Source organism: Schistocerca serialis, chromosome 1 (genome assembly GCF_023864345.2).
Source record: "Schistocerca serialis cubense isolate TAMUIC-IGC-003099 chromosome 1, iqSchSeri2.2, whole genome shotgun sequence".
Taxonomy (NCBI): Eukaryota; Metazoa; Arthropoda; class Insecta; order Orthoptera; family Acrididae; genus Schistocerca; species Schistocerca serialis.
Genome location: NC_064638.1, coordinates 310,542,585 through 310,563,264, shown reverse-complemented (window position 1 = coordinate 310,563,264; position 20,680 = coordinate 310,542,585). Strand labels below are relative to the sequence as shown.

The following is a 20,680-nucleotide window of genomic DNA, read 5'->3' as shown; positions in this document are numbered from 1 at the left end:
TGACGCATGGTGCAGGAAATGGCAATTCAATCTCAATGTAGACAAATGTAATGTGCTGTGAATACATAGAAAGATAGACCCCTTATCATTTAGCTACAATATAGCAGGTCAGCAACTGGAAGCAGTTAATTCCATAAATTGTCTGGGAGTACGCATTAGGAGTGATTTAAAATGGAATGATCATATAAAGTTGATCGTCGGTAAAGTAGATGCCAGACTAAGATTCATTGGAAGAATCCTAAGGAAATGCAATCCAAAAACAAAGGAAGTAGGTTACAGTACGCTTGTTTGCCCACTGCTTGAATACTGCTCAGCAGTGTGGGACCCGTACCAGATAGGATTGATAGAAGAGATAGAGAAGATCCAACGGAGAGCAGCGCGCTTTGTTACAGGATCATTTAGTAATCGCAAAAGCGTTACGGAGATGATTGATAAACTCCAGTGGAAGACTCTGCAGGAGAGACACTCAGTAGCTCGGTACGGGCTTTTGCTAAAGTTTCGAGAACTTACCTTCACCGAAGAGTCAAGCAGTATATTGCTCCATCCTACGTATATCTCGCGAAGAGACCATGAGGATAAAATCAGAGAGATTAGAGCCCACACAGAAGCATACCGACAATCCTTCTTTCCACGAACAATACGAGACTGGAATAGAAGGGAGAACCGAAAGAGGTACTCAGGGTACCCTCCGCCACACACCGTCAGGTGGCTTGCGGAGTATGGATGTAGATGTAGAATCAAAAACTATGACATATCCATGAATTCGTGTATCCATTCATTGTGTTTTGGGTGTAGCAGAACCAAGAGTAAGAGTCATTGAATAAAGTTTGGAAAAACACAAAACGTGCACCACCTGTGAGCAAAAAAGAAGAGAAAGACGTTTTATATTTGTCATTGTTGCAAGAAATCAGTCTACCTTGATTTTTCTAGATAAATGATAAATTTCCAGTGAGTGCAAAGAAAACCTCTGAGAAGTAAATTCAAAACCTGAAAGTTACTAGTGTAATTATCATTTTTTTGAATGTTTTATGGGAGTTTCTATCGTTTTTATTATTACATGTATCCTAAACAATAAAATTATAAAAAAGTAAAATTTAGAGTGAAGTGTATTTGAGTTTTCATAGCATTAACATTATCATATAATATTATGTTCGTTTTAGGCAGTTTTTTTAAATGCGTTTTTTCGTAAAAATAAGCGTTAAAATTTCTTTGAATGTATTTTTTTATGGTCCTAATGTAACCTTTTACAAAAGAACTTAACTGTTTCATTGAAACTGCTAAATGCAATTTTTTATCATCATTTAAACATAGCAGTCTGTCATATCCCATCTGGGACAGAGAGTGACAAAAAAAAAATGATTTGAGAAGCTAAGAGTATTTGAGGTCTTCACACCTCCTCCTCGTTGCAAGAAATCTGAGCGTTACTGTTAGTCTTTCATATTGTGTTATATCTTCGCTGATGACTGTATTCTACTTCTTGATCAAAGACGTGACGAGTAACAGGAGATTCAAATACATTTCTTCATTCATCTTGATCAGATGTGGCTTATAATTAAAGACTCTATGGCGGAGCTACCCAAATATATATATAAAAATAAATTTCTCAATAATGTATTACAGAATTTAAATTATCAGGTCACATTTCGCATATTTCCTACACGGATTTAAATAATGCAGGTCAACGTTTTGGAACTGTTGATATGTGACATAAAGCCACGTTTTTCGAATAGGTAGTAGCTAGTCTTAAGCCCGTGCCTTGAAATGCCCTTTAGTTATATGTAGGAGCGAAGCAGTTTTGGGCGTGGTTTCTTCGGTCGTCCCAAAGCCTCTGGTGCTTCAGCCTAAGGGTGTCTTACCAACCAGCACACAATTTTCATGTTCCACTGCAGGGAATAAACACATTTGGTGAAACTTTGCTATTGAATCACTATCCCTGTATATCTATTATGCTCTAACGTGTCGTTAATCGACGTTTGGTGTTATTGTTTAGATAGTGTTTTAGATTTTTTTTTTTTTTTTCTTTCTGCCATTGGCTATTACGTCCACTGTTGGAATAAGTTTGCAGATTTCCCGCCAGAGTGCACTAGAGCACTGTAACATACGTACCGCCACCTAGCGAGAATTTGGCGAATAATTTGAAGAAAAAGCGCACGAAATATATCCTGCTACTTTAAGGTCGTGTTACATGATTCGCCTAAACCATACACCTATGCAACAGCGCCCCTAACGTGCATACCTGTAACTACAGACTGGTTCACTTCCGACCATCCACGCGGTATGTACCTAGGGTGTAAGATGGGTCGAACTCGTTCATTCCAGTGAACTACTTCATTCATTTCACGCTTTGCCGTGAAGCGTTCAAATGAAGTAGTTCATTCGTGAAGTACGGAAGCCTGTCGAAGTTGCCCAGTTCGCCGCTCAGCCGCTGCTACGCTCGCTTCGCCTCGCTCGTACAATGAAGCTTCTTAATACTTCACAATTTTACCAACAGATGGCCGAACTATGCAGTAACGTGCACGCAACGTTTTACGCTCTTACAGCGTCTGAGTTAAATAGAGCATGGTCGAAGGGGACAAAGGAAAGATAAACAGAGAAGCCTGTCATATAAAGAAGGTATTACATTTAATCTTGCTCGAAATTTTCTCATGAAGCGTCCAAAAAAGTCTTTATCTGCCAAATGAAATATTATTTGTTGTATTCATGAACTGAAAAATCGGGCTACCAACGAAATGCAGTCCAATTATATGTTCCTTGTAAAATTTAATCCAAAATAGAATGAGTATGTTTACCACTGTCGCAGCTATATGCCTACGTTAAGTAATTATTCAGAAGTTTTCCTGTAGATTTTATTTTTGTTGAGAATTATAACCCTCCCGATTCAAAACGAAAACTGTCACCTGTAGTCATTGGTACGATTTCAGGTAAAATCCCTCTTTCAGTGTTATTAACAAACCTTTTATTTTCATGTTGGCTGTGCGTGCTCACACAGCCAGCCCCTTCGATTATATCTTTAATATTCATTTGTGTGCAAGCGCTGCCAACGGTAGGCTACCCGTAGACGCGAAGTATAACTGCACAAATAGTCACAAGTAATGTCAGCACTACACGTAGCAGCTGACGCTGCCTTCCCCTCGCCCCTCACCACCCCAACCCCTCGTAAACCTATCGTTCACCACAAACCCCGCGCGATTCGTCGACAGGCAGCGGTGGGAGGACTGAAGTGAAGGGAGGATGAGTGACGTAGCGCCGATGTAGCGGGAGCGGGTGAGGGGAAGAGGGTGAGTGAACCAGAAAAAAGTGTGGTGTGTGCTATCTGTGAAGAGTTTGAAGTACCAGTTCATTGAAATTGAGTGGTTAGTTCACACTTCACGGAAGTGAAGCGTTCATTTGAACGACTCATTCACGAGCTCCCCATCACTACTAGGGTGCATCCGCAGCAGCAGACTATACGTGCGAAAAGAAACGAGCTGTCTGATGTCTTGTAAAGTCATTGTTTCCACCGCGCGCAACTCAAGGGCGCCTGTATGATATACTGGAGCGTCATACGTTCCATTTATTTCTGTGAACTCATAGTTCCAGAAATTGTTTATTACCATTATTTATTAAGTAATTATTTTTCTCTTCTATAGGTTAGTACTGTTCTGAATTACAAACTCAACAGTTTTATATTATGACACTTGGTTACACAGGTATGTATGTATATCGAAATTTACATTTATACAGCATATTGCACGTGGAGGATCCACTTGTTTTTCGAGCTATTGCCCTTGCAGTGACTTTAAATCTTCGGATTAGGGCAGAACGGCGACGAAAACGAAAAGTCAGACGTTGTTGGGTTAAACCATGGCTGAAAAGAAGAGACAAAGGCAGGGGAATATATTCACTGTTAATGAAAGAACTGAGGCCCGAAGATCCGCAAGAATTTCGGAATTTCTTTAGGATGGACATAGCCTGTTCCAAGAAGCTGCTGTCTATGATAGAAGATTGAATCAGAAAGTATGAAACAGTCATGAGGGAGGCTATCTCACCTTCTCGAAGGTAAGAATTATATGTTTACTGTATACGTCTTGTGATCATACCAGCCAAGATCACATAAAATACCGGTAAACGCCCTGTTATGTTGCAGGCTGGTTGTAACATTACGTTTCCTGGCGAATTGGGAATCTTTTAAGAGTCTGGCTTTTAGCCACAGAATAGCACAGCCCACCATTTCAAAAGTTGTTGTTGACGTATGCACTGTAATTTGCAGCACTTGAAAGGACCAATGCTTAAAGGTGTACTTGTGTTATTTTTTCCAAGTTTTGAATATACGGTGTATAAGTGCTACTCAGAGTTTTTCAGCTCTCGTCTATCGAACTGGGCGAAACTGCACGGTCTTTGTAACCATCCACTGCCAGTTTCTCTTTCCTGGAATACTGAAATAGCCGGCCGAGGTGGCCGAGCGGTTATAGGCGCTACAGTCTGGAACCGCGCGACCGCTACGGTCGCAGGTTCGAATCCTGCCTCGGGCATGGGTGTGTGTGTGTGTGTGATGTCCTTAGGTTTAAGTAGTTCTGAGTTCTAGGGGACTGATGACCTCAGAACTTAAGTCCCATAGTGCTCGGAACCATTTGAACCACTTTTTTGAATACTGAAATAAACAAGAGATGCAATCAAAACAAACATGAACTTTCGTAAGCTAAGGCATTATGATACAAATCGAAAATCATCATGTGGCGTTATATGCATATTACTCATAAAGAAACGATTGCCGACGTATCGTATTATGATACAGCGAGTCACATGAACACCTTTCCTCACTTTATACCTGAATTAAGTCGCCAAACGCCTCTTTGGTCCATTTCATTTCTAGAATACGAAACTATCACCAGAAAAAATTCTTTCCCCAAACAACTAGTATAAAAGAGTCTGCTACCAAAAAAAGTTTCTTGGCATTTATGAAACCTGATTACTGGAGAAAAAAAATGGGGAAGATCCCCAACACGAAAATCTAAAATTAGCCACTGGTTAGGTTAGGCTAGGCTAGGCTATGTTAGGTTAGGTTACGTTAGGTTAAACGTCTAACAATAACCAAACAACAAGCAGAAAGCTCTGTGGTACACCCTTCTGCGAATGCGTGAGTTATTGCTGCCTACTGCGCACGTGCGGATTGGTGGCAGTTTAGAACTGCTCTCTATTCTGGCATGCGGATAATGTGTCTGCCAGTTTTCGTAGTTTCATCCGTTCTACTGCTAGATGGCTGTCGCGCTATACCAGTATCGTTCGTGGCGGATAGTTGTGTAATACCTGCTTTAGTTTCCTTGCTTGCTGGCGGCGGTTAATGTGAGTTATTAACAATTTTCTTTTTCTGAGTGTATAATGCATCAGTTGAAAGAGTTTTGCTTTGTTGGGAATAATAGCAGCTTACCAAGAATCCGAGTATAACACAGTATGAGCTCAGTGTGCAATTTATCAGGTAAAATTTTAAACGTGCAGTTAGGATGTAAGTGAAAGAAGTTGGTGCGTCCAGACCCAAAGTAAACATGAATCAAGAATGAAACCAGGCAAGTGTGTACATGCAATTTTAACAGAGCAAAAAAATTCAGCTGAGAGGTTATGTGCACTATATCGCTTAAAATATGAACCGTAAACTGGGGTGAATAGGGCTCAGGTGTGTATAGGGACAGCAGTTCAGGAAAAAGTTTTATGTCTTACTAACACAACAAAAAATCATTTGTGTGCATTGAGATCTGATGTCCGAAATACCTTATGAGTTTATTTCTCTGAGATACATGGTTACTATCATCACTGACTTATTTCAGAAGTTGGCAGCCTTGTTCAAACTCGTTATCTGTTTATGTTGTTTTTGTTTTGGCGGTAAAACTTTAGCTGTACGTGCTACATACTTTTGAGGAATCTTTTCAAAAGTTTCCAGATAAATATTGTCACTATACACAAGGGACATGCTCAGAGATGTACGATACAATCGTGTTTTTGTAGAAACTGTAATTTATTTTCTCTTATGCTGTAACTTTTTTTTAACTTTCAGGGGTGAATAGGGACAGCATGGTTAGGAATTATCAGCGTTATTCTAGAGGTCATCGCCACAAACATGTTACACAAAAGGACCTGGAAAGGGCTATAGAAGCCATTAGAAAAAGGATGTCACTCAGAAAATCTTGAGAAAAATTTTAAATTGTGAAACCTGCATTACAAAGGTACAGCAAAATGTATAAGCAGGAAATTGGAAACAGAAAGAAGAAAGTAGGACAAACAGCTCTTGGTGTGCCAACTGAAGTGAAGATTGTCGAAAGTGTTGTTACTTGTGGAAGATGGGGATATCCACTAAGCACGTTTGAAATATGATGTTTTGTGAAGTACTATTTGGACAGAGAAGGAAGAATAATAAAGCAATTTAAAAACAATCTTCCAGGTCCAGATTGGGCACAGTCTTTCATCGAGAGACACAAAGTTATTTCTCCACGAATGTGTCAAAATATATCCCAAAGCAGGGCTAAAGTTACCTCACAGCATATTGTTTATTATTTTGAAGAGTTGAAAATAACTCTTAATGGTGTTCACCCAGAGCAAATATTAAATTATTATTAGACAAACCTGGCGGACGATCCCGGAAGGAAAAAAATTCTGTACAAAAGAGGCTGCAAATATCCTGACAGGGTTATGAATCAAACAAAATCTAATGTAAGCGTGACGTTAGTTGCTACAGGCGATGGCACGCTATTGCCACCTTTCGTGATATATAAAGCTAAACACCTATACAATCTGTGAAGTGAAGGTGGTACTTCTGGGGCAAGGTTTAACAGAAATAAATCGGGCTGGATGGACGGCAGCTGTTTCTTAGATTGGTTTAAGTCTATAGTGATAGCTTATTTTCGTTGTTTTGAGGGAAGAAAAGTCCTTATTGGTGACAATTTGAGCTCTCATCAGTCTCCAGCTGTCATTAATTTGTGCGAAAAACAGACATTGAGTGTGTTTTCTTACCACCGAACTTGGCTCATCTTACACAACCTCTAGATGTCACAATGTTTAGACCTTTGAAACAGGCTTGGCAAAAGGTTCTGGAGAATTGGAAAAACAGGACTAACAACAAGTGTTCAGGAATTGATAAGAAGTACTTTCCTCGACTTTTGAAAGAAACCCTTGACATGTTATCACCAACCATAAAAACAAACATTTGTTCAGGTTTCAAGAAGAGTGGTATTTATCCTTTCAATGAAGAACAAGTTCTTGGAATGTTGTCATCTGAAGAAAGTGGAGAAGGAAGCACTAGCACTGACAGCCTGGTTGAATTCTTAAAGCATCAAAGGTGGCCTGATGATAATTTGCCAAAACCAGGTAGAGATCTGAACATACCATCTGGCAGGCAGAAGTGTTCACGCACATGATTTGTCAAATTCAGTGAATGAATCAGAAGAAGATAGTGATGGTGACAACAGTGATCACAGTTATGAAAAGAGAGAAGACTCCACACCTACTCAGAAACCAGAAGAACTGTCTACTGATAGGGTGTTACGCGTTGTGGATTGGGTGAAAGTGAAATTTGAGATCGTAAAGGGAGCTCCAAAATATTTTATTGGTTGAAGTACCGAAGTTGTGCTTGAAGAAAAAAGATAAGTGGCATCATTTTTGAGACAAAACTCCAAAGACAATAGTGTTTTTGTTTTCCCAGTTGTAGAAGACCTATCAGAATTTGATTCTATTCAAGTCCTGAAAGAACCGTTAATAAGATCAGGCAGACATATGTTTAAATGATGTTTTAATATTCTAAAATATTAAAAATAAACTTGTAATTTTTAAAGCCATTTTTGTGTCCATTTGACTCCTGTGCCTGTTGCAATATGGTTCTGTGAGTTATATTTATCACTGCCCCTATTAACCGCTTCCAAGGGGTAAATAGGGACAATTTATAATTGCTAATTACTACAAATTATATTAAGCAATGCCAAATATACCTAGTTTCAAGGTTGAATGACCATACCATCTTCCACTTTAATGATTAAAAACTCATATTCAGATTGTATTTTTGGATTTATTATTTAAAAACCTGAAATTCTGTCCCTAGTCACCCAAGTTTACGGTATTTTTGTAATACACCCGTATAAATACGACAAATACGATGTGTAAACTACCATGGCGGTTGCTCATATCAGCCAGTCGCAGCACAAGATCCATGACATCATGGCAACATCGCTGTTTTATCAAGCGAACTCGTAAACGCCGAGGTTTTAGTGCACAAAACATTAAACGACTGAAGTTTAGATATGAAAAAACCAAGAACATTAAGCATGCAGCCAATTTAACACATTCCACATTATAGATCTCTCCAAAACACGTCTTTTACTACAATTTGTTGGGGTAAACTGTTAGGAAATGTGACGCTAGAGGATAAATACACTACCTATAGATTTGATATTGGCGTTAGCTTTTTATGTTATTTAGTAGTTCATTTTGACACAGAAAGAAGATACAGTATGTAAACGTTTGGCTGGAATGTGATATTGCCTCCTCCCCCTCACTGAAATATTAGTTGTGGTGACAAGACTGATCAATAGCGGAGCCCACAGTCATGGTTAGTTCCAGTTGATAAATTCTGCAGCCTTTTCCAGTATGGAAACCTGATCCTGAGATGACTATGCTATTCGTGAGGTGTATCTTCAGTTCACTCAGCAAGTTTGTATGGGAATACGACTTTGATTTCTTACTTTTTTGAAACACAAGCAAAAAGACTGCCACAGCCAGCGCATCTTTTCTGAGCTCCAAATTTTCCAGTGTTAACAAACTGCTGCTTGTACAAACACCCTTGAGCTGTGTGCAGGTGCACAGACATTGAGCATGGTTGCACAAGCACACTTGTCAAGCATGCAGTTACCTGTCTAGATCAGGAAAATCAGCACTCGTGTTGATGTGTGTTACATTTAAACCAATAGTATTGACTGTGCCAATAGGGATCTCGACAATGAGTTTTATATTTTTTCCCTTACAACAGTTGGTCAGATAGTTTTGTGTCATCAATGAGCTCACTTTGTAAAGAGAGATGTATTTGTATTTACCTTTTTCTAAATAATTATTTTAACATGGTGGCAGTCTGCGATTGTAAACCAAATAAGTAGTGTCATTCTAAAAAACAGTGACTGGCTGTGAACTAAAAAGTGTGCTTTGTGAAACTGGACATGGCTGACATAGAGATACCAGCGTTTGATGGACATGACTATGGAAACTGGAAACAGAGAATGGAAATGTGTATGAAAATGAAGAAATGTCATACAGTGGCTTCGAGAGCAAAAATGGGCACAGACAAGGTGGGGTTTTAAGATGAAGAAAGTCTATCTGCAATGAACTACCTATACGAAGCAATCTTGAACAAGTAGCTAGCATTCTTGAGTGACTGCATTTCAGGCAATGAAAAATTTCGAAGAATTATGATCCAAAGAAGCAACAGCATCACAAATTGTGTGCAGAAACAAGTTGGACAAACTGAGGTTAAAAGATTACAGTGATGCAGCAACATTCTTCAGTATTTCTGAAAAACAGTGAATGAATTAAAAACAGCAGGTGCAAAAATGACAGAAAAGGAGAACTACACGACATGTTGAGAACCTTGCAAGAATCCTTGAGCCATATCACAGACTCGAACGATTTTTTTGAAAGAGGAAGATTAAACAGTCGAATCTGGTAAAAGTAAGCTTCAGATGTGAGATTTAACCTTTTTGCACAAGTGAACATCTGTAGATGTTGGGAGGGACTGTGCCACTCAGCAGGTGAAGTGATGCGGAAGTTGAGAGCAACCTGTGCTGCATATCCGGTGGACAAAGATAGCCTCTCTTGTGTCTCTGTCTCTCTCAGTATTTCTCTGCTTCACAGCACTCACCTTCTGTGGAAGTTTGAACTATGTGGCATTTAGTGGCTGTCTTGGAAGACAGTAGATTTACCAGATGGCAGTTGCATTCAGTTTCAAAGCATAGTTTCAGTTTCCATTGCACTACTGAATTCCCACCTTGTCTCAGTTCCGTACTGACATGTTAAGCTCCTACTTAGTTTCTATCAATACTAATATGGCAGAGAAATGATATACTGTGGAGCTCTTTCCCTCATATGGGGTAGTGACTTTGAAGATGAAAGTGAATTCTCATCTGAATCTGATGATAATGAACGTGAAAAGCCTTTTGTCCCCACCTCTGGATCAGGTACATGTGCTGCTCCAGGTGTTCCATTGGCGCCTAAAGAATTCCCAGACTTGGGCTTATCTACTTAAGATGAATAGGAATCTACAGACAGTGACACAGACAAAGAGGTACCAGAACCATCAAAAAAGAGAAAAATAACATTCATAAATGAAAATTTAAACCCAAAGAAACGTATGTTCAATGCAGCTAATTCTGAAGTGAAAGGTATTGTAAACAATGACATTGTGCTACGTTTCTTTCAGTTGCTCTTTGGTGCAGATATCATAAATATTTTGTGTGAGGTAACTAATAGATACCTCTCTCAAATGGTGGTTACTGGTCGTGCTCTGAAGAGGGTCCATAGGGTATGGATTGATATGAATGTAAATGATATTTAAGTTCTTATTTCCACAATCTTATCATGACAAGAGTAAGAAAACTGAGCCTTTCTGAAAATTAGTCCGGGAACCCAATTATTAATACACCAGTTTTTTTTAAACTACTACCTAGAGACCAATTTCACCATATTGTAACATTACATAAGTATATCCTATATAGTCGGATCTACTTTGCGTCACGTGAGTGTAGAGGAGTCGAAACCAGTAGTGACCCATGACGTCATATCAACTTGAGATTTTTTTTTTTTATACATTTCATTCACTTCTAAATTTTATTGATTATTTACAGAGTAAAGAATTTAATTATGTACAACATTTAATAGGTAATGAGTTTTAACGAGATAGATATAAATATGTTTTGACATAGCATATCACCTTGTTGCATTACGCATGATATGTTTTCTCTTTGTAAGAAAAAAAAAAACTTCTGTGTTGCTCGTGTGCGCGACCAGGTAGTCGTCGAGTGTGGATCTGCTGTAACTTTCATGAATGGGCATAGAATTGTTAATTTACAACCCACAGTTTATTTAAAAATCATTCTAGCGAACCACGGCCCAACTTTGGTGCAAACGAATCGCGCGCGAATCCTCAAATATCGGCGCAGAGATTAAGATACGCGGCTGGATATCGGACGTTATCGTCGCATGTGTGTTTCAGTAACATTAACTGCAATTTACGGACATTAGCTTGATAATAAATATCAAAGACTTATATGAGCGACATAGTAATCATCTTGATGCTTAAAGCAAGCGAGAAGCGATTTACTGTCGGGATACGACAAATATTAATCATTGCATAGTCAGCTTGTTGATACGTTGCTTAGCAACTCATAAACGAACAATGATAGAATTATTGAAACGATCTTTTAACACACACTTTAGAAACTACTTACTCTAACTGTGAGTGACTTCTAGATTGGATGAGTTTTTTTTTATTTCAGCTAATTTGTATTAATAAACTTCTTTTGAGGTTGAAACTTCATCAATAATGTCGCGCTCATTCAGTTTAGTCGAAAGATAGATAGTACTAGCTACGCTACTATTCATAGTTTTAAAAGAAAAGAGAGCACATACCTGTTTTTCTTTTGAGAAATGTTCGTACTTCAGTCGTAAGTCTTTTCAAATGAGAGGCACGAGTGATGCTCCCTCACAGCACTACAATATCGTGAACCACCACACACATGTGCCCCCTTCTCACTACATTTCTGCATTGAAAACCCTCAGATAAAGCCGCGGTACGAAGAAGAAAGAAAGAAGAGGAAAGATCAGCGAAAGAAACGGAGCAAAGAGAGAAGGGGCGGTCACAATATCTTCAGATTTTTACATTTTACCAGTAATGAAAAGCCTCACTGTAATGACTATACAAGCTACAGCCTGTAAGTGACCACTTCAGAAGATAACATAAGGAAATTTTCTGTATTTATGAAAAGCAGATTCAGGAGGTTGTAGGTTGCAGTAATTACTTGGAGATGAAGAGGCTTACACAGGATAGAGTGAGATGGAGAGCTGCATCAAACAAGTCTTTGGACTGAAGACCACAACAACAACAACAACAACAACAACATGAAAATATTAGGAGAAGGATAGATTGCTACCCGCCATACAGAAGAGACGATGAGTCGCAGACAGGCACAACAAAAAGACTACTAAACGTGTAAGCTATGGGCCAGAAGACCTTCTTCTGAAACAGGCCAAATGGACGCAAGCATTCACACAAACGCAGCCAGCACACACACATGACCACTGTCTCTAGCTGCCGAGGCCAGCACATGATGTGAGAAGCAAACTGGGTGGTGGGGGTGAGGAGGAGGTTGGGGGTGTTGGTGGTGGTGGTGGGGGGGTGGGGGGGGGGGAACTAGGGATATATTGCAGGGAGATTTTACACCTGTGAAACTCAGAAAAGCTGGTATTGGTATGCAGGTTCCAGATGGCACAGACTGTAAAGCAGTCATTAAAATGAAGAACATTATGTTGGAGAGCCTGCTCAGCAAGTGGGACAGTGATTGCAGCCTAGCTTGTAGACCACTTGACTGGTTTCACAGGTAGCCCTGACTCTGATGGGACAGATGATGCTTGTGACCAGACTGGAATACGTGGTGGTTGGAGGACATATGGGACAGGTCTTGCATCTCGGTGTATTACAGTGGTATGAGCCATGAGGCAAGGGGTTGGGAGTAGTGATTGTATAGGGATGGAAGAGGATATTATGTATCCTTGGTTGGCAGTGAAATGTCTTCGTGAGAGGGATTGGGAGAATAGTGGGTTGGACAGTCATCATTTCAGGGCACCACTAGAGGTAGCTGAAGCCCTGGCAGTGAATGTGATTCAGTTGCTCCAGTTCTGGGTGGTATGGAGTCACAAGAGGAATGCTCCTCTGTGGCTGGATGGTGGGACCTCAAAGGAGAAGTAATTGTGGGTGAGACATCATCTATATACAATGGGCACCTGCATGGCACCAACCTATGTCAACCTATTCATGGGCCATTTCGAGGGATTCTTCCTAAATGCCCAGAGTCACAAACTGCTCACCTGGATCAGATTCAGTGATGATATCTTTGTGATCTGGATTGAGGGTATGGATACCCTATCCACATTCTCCCCCATTCACTTCTCCTGGCCCTCCTCAACCCAACAAGTCACTTTCCTCAATGTTGACCTACACCTCAGAGATGGCTACATCAGTACCTCCATCATATCAAGCCTGCCAACCACCAGCAATACCTCCACTTTGAACGCTGCCACCCATTCCATACTGTAGAGGACAAGGGGTTATTTTTAGGAAATATGATGCGAAATTGAGATTTAGTGTGTTTCAGTGCGCGATGCGCCAGCCTCACTGCAAATGGCGGATGATGGTTGGCCAGTGCGTTATGCAGGTGACACAGTTTTGCAATGAACGTCGGTATGTGTGTATGTGCGCGGCAGCCATCAACTACCAGAACGCAGCATTACGCAGGTGTGGGCCGCGTGAGGTGCGGTTGCATTAGCCAACTCATCGAGAACCTTCTAATAAACACGGCGTCGCGTAACCGGAGGATTCAGCAGCAGTCTACACTATTTAAGGGCATCAGAGGTGGGCATCAGCAATTGGTTCGATGGATTGGGCGTTCAGTCACCGTTACATCATCGTCATGAGTGACGTTGTCTCCGAGGACCAGTTAGCAAAGGGCGTTGTCCGCTGCTGCACCGGCGACACCCAGCGTCGTCACGAGCCGCCGCGTCTGCAGGAGGCGGGCTAGGTCAGGCCTTGTGCTGCTAACCTCCTAACGCCTGCGCAGCTGCTGACCGAGCATGGTGTCACATTCCCCGGACTGCGTGCAGCAGCACGTCTCCACAATGACACGAGCGGTGGGGCTGAGCTACCGGAAAATGTATTGGGAGAACCAATAATAATAAGGAAGATTGCTAAAAACAGCCACATTCATCCACCGAGCCTCGCCTTACAACCCCGACCATGTCACCCACTCCGGTCTTCCTATTACATGTGTTGTCAGTCGGGCAATCTGCGCATCACACTCTCCTGTTAGAATTGGTGGCAGTAGTGGTCTTCTCCCTGGATTTGTAGAAAATTGTGGCTGGTAATCGATGTGGGTATGTGGCACCTGAGAAGGGCAACAATGGATAAGCAACTCCTGCAACATGACAAGTAAGTGCCAATTTTTCGTTTGGTGGTTTGTCTGAACCTGTAGCATAGTCCATCTTCCCTTCCTTTTCTTTCAGGGCTTACTGTAGTCTTGATTCGATAGCTGGTAGTGATGGAGCAGTCTGTGTCAACCGAGGTGGCTATTCAGCAGCTACTTGAGCGAGACATATCGTTTTTGTTGTTATTATCATTTCCTGAATCAAAAAACTGTATCGGTTACATACCCAATGCCTAATATCACTGAAACTCTGGATAATTTGGGTCAGTGTCGGTACTTCACGACCTTAAATCTTCGAAGCGCATACCACCAGTTGAAGGTCGCCCCAGAAGACCGACCGAACACCTACAGGCAATTTTCAGTATTGGCAAATGCCTTTTGGACTCAAAAATGCTCCGGCAACCTTTCAACGGTTACTAGATAGCGTGTTACGAGGGCTGAAACCTAATCAGTGTATGGTATATTTGGACGACATAATTGTTTTCTCAAAGGACGTGCAAGAACATGTGCGCTGTTTGCGCGAAGTTTTCGATCGTTTGAAAGCAAAGCGGTTAACTCTTCATATGGAAAAACGTCATTTTTGTTGCAAGAAGTCTGTTATTTAGGTCATGTTATAGGACAGGAGGGTGACCACATGGATCCAAAACTTGTAGAGATAGTAATGAATTTTCCGACACCTACAAAAGTAAAAGAGTTGCAGTCTTATTTAGGTCTCGCCAATTTTTACAGGAGGTATATTCCAAAATTTGTGGAAATTGCAAGGCCCCTCATACAGTTGTTGAAGAAGGGAGCAAAATTTCACTGGTCAGCAGAATGTGAAGAGGCTTTTCAAAAGTTAAAATATTTATGAACATCTAGTCTGGTTTTGGCTTTTCCAGATTTTAGTAAACAGTTTATATTATCTTGTGACTCTAGCAATTTTGCTTTGGGTATTGTATTATCTCAGGAAATAGATGGGCAGGAACACTCGATAGCATATGCTTCCAGACAGCTAAACAATGCAGAAAAAAATTACTCAACAACCGAGAAGGAGTTATTGGCATTAATTTTCGGAATAACCTATTTCCAGTGTTATTTGTATGGACGACGTTTCAAGGTGATTACTGACCATGCAGCACTTAAGTGGTTGTTAGGGCTTAAAGACCCAACGAGTAGATTAACTAAGTGGGCTCTGCGTCTTAGTGAGTACAATGTTGAAGTAATTCATTGACCGGGTAAATCTCACGGAAATGCGGATGGTCTGAGTCATAAATTATGCGCCATGGAATGCACAGAAATAAATGAGAACGAATGGGTGGAGCCACAAACTGCCGACACAGATTGTCAACAATTTACCTCGCAGCAACAGTTTGTCGTGGAAGACAGGATATTGTACCATAAAACTAGGAACGGTCCACGCATAGCCGTACCAGAAAAATTGCGAAGTGAAATTTTAAGGCAAGCACATGATTCAATGTTTTCTGGTCATTTGGGTCGAAGAGCAACGGAAAGGAGGGTTGTACAGAGTTATTGGTGGTCAACGCATAGGCAAGATGTCGATCAGTACATAAAGAATTGCATTCTGTGTGTTCAACAGGCGGAATTGAGTCATCAGAAAATTTTGTTGCAACGACTACCGGAAGCGGATAGACCTCTCCAATTACTTGGCTTAGACATCTTAGGACCATTTGTGCAAACACCAGTGGGTAATCGCTATGTTTTAACAATAATAGATCATTTTTCACACTATGTGTCTATGACAGCTATTACGGTCCAGCGAGCCGAAACAGTGGCTCATGCGATGGTACATCAGTGGATATTGAAATTCGGAACACCTGAAACTATAATTACCAACCAAGGGACAAACTTTATGTCCGATTTGATGAAACAATTATGCAAGTTGTTGCATGTAAAGTAATTAACTACGACCGTGTTACATCCGCAGGCTAATGGTCGGACCAAGATAGTTCACCGTACAATAGCTAAGATGTTAAGTTATTATGTAAATTCGCAACACAACAATTGGGATACCCTATTGGCATTTGTAACTGCGGCGTATAACTCAAAAGTGCATGAAAGTACAGGATTGTCTCCGTATGAAGTACTGTTTGGTCGGAAGATGCCATCTCTGTTTGAATTGCTCCAGACCCCACCAGGAACCAATATTTCGGCTGTTAAGGATTTATCCACAAAGTTGAAAACAATCTGGCGGCAGGTGAAAAAAATGAACACTAAAGTGTTAGAGAGACAGGACAAAGTTCACAATAGAAAGGCAGTTTTACCCAAATATCATGTAGGGCAATGGGTGATGATGATTAATCATTATATGCCTAAAGGCAAAACGAAAAAATTTGTATCCCGTTATCAAGGTTCTTTCCAGGTGATCAAGATGACATCGCCGGTGAATGTAAAATTGCAGCTTCCAACTCGCCCTACTATCGTGCATGTGAGTCGAATTAGGCCTTTCAAGGGGAATTTTAAGGAACTTTCTTCATTGTCTGCAGTAACTTCTAGTAGAGAGAAAGATGAATCTAAGAAAAAGAATAAGAAAGGAGTAGATAAACAAGAGAACGAAGTTAATTGTGGAAGCAATCAGACATTCTACTATGCTCTTAGCCCACACATAGAAAGGAAGAGCTAATGCGAGTTGTTTTTCTTTTGTTTCTCAGAAGGCGTGACGTTCTGGTAAGACCAGCAGTTCCAGCATCATGACTTGTGCTGAAGAGGGAAGGTGTGCACTATCTCTCAGCATAGTTATTCTGTTTTGCTGTTGCAACTTAGCGGAAGCCTTGAGGGTACGTCCTATATCAAGTGGTGTTTTGTTCTCGCGAAAAGCGGACGTAATTCTGCCTGGACATCAATGGACCTTAAGGGTGAACTGTAATATTTGGGTGGTTGATGACGAAATCTGTAAATTAGAGGATACATTTAATGAACTTCATTCCATGGTGGCTAATCAGTCAAGGTTTAATGACACACAGGGGGAATATCAGCTACTACAATCAGCTTTTGCACGCTTACAAGCTCAGTTGCGGCAAACTGCAGGGTTAATCCCGCACATCCGTAGGAAAAAGAGGATGGTTAGACGCAGGTGGCCATATCCTAAAAACTGTTTTTGGGACCGCTGACACGGAAGATATTAAAAGTATTAATGAAACGCTACGGCAGGTACAGGATAATGGGAAGGGCAACCAGGGAATGCTAGATGTTCACACAACCCAATTGGGGAGTTTGGAGAAAGACGTAGTTAATAATATGCACCAATTGCGAGCTTTGGCTGCGCACATTAAGGCCACACCCAACACAACCAATCAAGACTTGGGATAATCAAGTACCAGTTGGATAACATCAATTCACAGCTGATAATCATAAGCTGCTCCGTTTTCTTGCTGATAATATTACAGAAGCACGCATAGAAGCCACAGAACTACAGGAGGCTTTGTTCCACACAATGCGCGGGCACCTAACCCTGGTACTGTTACCTTCAGAATAACTTTGGGAAGGATTACAGAAAGTTCAATCGGAATTGCCTGCATCCCTGAAGCTACTGACGACATTAACAGACGAAAACTTATCTCTGTACTACAAAATGGACACTGTTACCAGTACGCAGACGGGTACCCTGCTGAGAATTCATATCATAATACCATTAACATGTAAGGATTGTAAATTTAAATGTTATGCCTTGCATACATATCCAGTGAAGTGGGAAATTTTGCAGAAATTTGTATAATTAACCATATGGAAATACTGTTAGTGGCACGTAACAGATAATCTCATGCGCTCCTCACTGCACAAGACTTGCTGTATTGTCAAACAGGTCCAGTTACCATCTGCCCCACGAAATTGTTTCACACTGTTCCCAAATCTTGTGAGTATTCTCTATTCTGCTGTCAAGAACCAGTCACGGAGTGCCCTAAGGAAATTATAGTAGGCACGGCGCAGTTCTTTCAGAAAGTGGGTCCACATTGGGTATTTTCAGTAATGAAAAACACAGCCGTTATTTGTGTTTGTTACGAGCAGGGTAAGCAAGGGAGTACACAAAGAATAGAATTGCAGGGGCAGGGACCATTAATTAACGACACACAGTGTAACATTTCAGGGCCAACTTTCCAAGTACCAGCCATGATTACTGGAGCTAACATCATGAACATAACGTGCACATTGATCTATGTACCCGACCAACTGGTGCAATTCGTCACGAAAGAAAATCTCACTCTTTTGAATAGCACATTACACCCGACTTTGCTCGCCTCTTTGGACCAGATGCTAGCAGCTCAGGATGGGCGTATAACTATGGAACATCTATTTCAACGAGTGCATGAGTACCGTATTGAGCATAAGCAACACTTACTAGTTGTTGGATCATCAACCACCACCACCTGTATTTTTATCTTTGTTGTAGGATTAGTGTACTATCGGCTCAAGAGGAATGTAGCCCAAATCTCGCCCCTTCCAACCTTTAACCTAAGTGTCCAGACAAAATCACTGCACAGTTGTGAGACATTGCACCAGAACACTGAGTAATGTTTATGAACAAAGATTAGACTGAGGGTAGAAGTGAATGAACACAGTGTAAATAGTGAATCAATCGCATTTTGTGGTGTTTGTGAAGTGAACTGTAGTTGTTTTGACTTTTTGGTTGAGTTCGGGGATGAATTCTTTTTGTACGAGGGAGGAATTGTAGAGGACAAGGGTTTATTTTCAGGAAATATGGTGCGCAATTTTGATTTAGTGTGTTTCAGTGTGCAACGCGCCAGCCTCATGGCAGATGGCGGGCGAAGGCTGGCCGGCGCGTTATGCAGGTGACACAGTTTTGCAACAAACGTCGGTATGTGTGTACGTGCACGGCAGCCATCAACAACCAGAATGCAGCATTAGCAGAATTACGCAGGCACGGGCTGTGTGTGGCGCGGTTGCAAACTCATCGAGAACCTTCTAACAAACATGGCACTGTGTAACCAGGGGATTCAGTAGTGGTCTGCACTATTTAAGGGCATCAGAGGTGGGCGTCGGCAATTGGTTTGACGGATTGGGCATTCAGTCGCTGTTACGTCGTCGTCGTCATCAGTGCCGCTGTCCCCGAGGACTGGCTGGCAGAGGTTGTTGCCTGCTGCTGCACCGGTGACGTCATGAGCTGCTGCGTCTGCAGGAGGTGGGCTGGGCTGGGCCTCATGCTGCTAACTTCCTACCGCCTGCGCAGCCGCTGAGCAAGCATGGCGTCATGTTCACTGGACTGTGTGCATCACCAAGTCTCCACCACGACAGGAGTGGTGGGGCTGAGCTACCGAAAAATGTATTGGGAGAACCAAGAATAAAGAGGAAGATTGCTAAAAACAGCCACCTGCTTCTACCGAGTCATGTCTTACAACCCCGACCACTTCACCCGCTCCGGTCTTCCTATTATAATACCAATAAGTCTCTTCCATACAGTCTAGCCACCAATGACCGTCACATCTGTAGCTACAAGCAGTACCTGTTGAAATATACCAAGAGTCTCACTAAGGCCTTCAGAGACAGTAAGTACCCTCCTAACCTTGTACAGAAACAGATCTCCCATGCCTTATCTCTCCAGTCATCCACCATGTCCCAAAGGTACTGTATCTGGCCACAGAAGATCATTCCTCTAGTGATTCAGTACCACCCAGGACGGAGCAGCTGAATCACAATCTCCGTCAGGGTTTCAACTACCACTCACAATGCTCTGAAATGAGGAATTCCTACCCACTATCCTTTCTCACCCCTCCCATAGTGGCATTCCACCACCCACTGAAACTATACCATCCGTATGCAATTCCTACTCCTAAACCCTTGCCTCATGGCTCATATCCCTATAACACACCTACATGCAAGACTTGTCCTATAGCTCCCACCACCACCTACTCCAGTGTGGTCACAAGCATCACCTGTCCCATCAGAGGCAGGACTACGTGTGAAACCAGTTGTCTCATCTAGAAGGTGAGCTGCAAGCACTGTGCTTCATTCTATGTTGACATGACAACCAACAAGCTGTCTGTCCACATGTATTGTAACTGACTAACTATGGCCAAGAAACAGCTGGACCACTCAGTTGCTCAGCACGCTACCCAACTCAATGTTCTTCATTTTAATGTCTACTTCACAGACTGTACCATCTGGATCCTTCCTACCCACACCAACTTTTCTGAACTACACAGGTCAGAACTCTCCCCAGAAATATATCTTACTTTTTCGTAATCCTCCAGGTCTCAACCTTCGTTAGTCATTGTGCTTCACCTGTTTATCCCTTCGCTGTTCCCACTGTAGCACTATACTAACTTCTCTTCCACAAGCACACCCAGAGTCTTTACTTCTCTCCTTTTCTGCTCCTTCCCCCACCCAACCCCTGTGCCCCTCGTCTTACCTCCTAGCTGCCCTACCCTCTCTCCACCTCATCCCTGTATGCTCTCACAAACAGCACTGGCCCCACGCATAGTCTGCTCTCACTCTCACTCTCTGCCCCAGCCTCCTCCTTACCCCCA

General features: G+C 41.6%; 1 long non-coding RNA gene across 1 annotated transcript; it reads left to right on the top strand.

Moving 5' to 3' along the window:
• Positions 1 to 3,498: 3,498 nt before the first annotated feature.
• LOC126469496 (uncharacterized) lies at positions 3,499 to 19,494 on the top strand. The gene is made up of 3 exons (XR_007586000.1): positions 3,499 to 3,689; positions 3,774 to 4,038; positions 18,916 to 19,494. It is a non-coding gene; the product is annotated as an uncharacterized LOC126469496 (long non-coding RNA).
• The last annotated feature ends 1,186 nt before the right edge of the window (positions 19,495 to 20,680 follow it).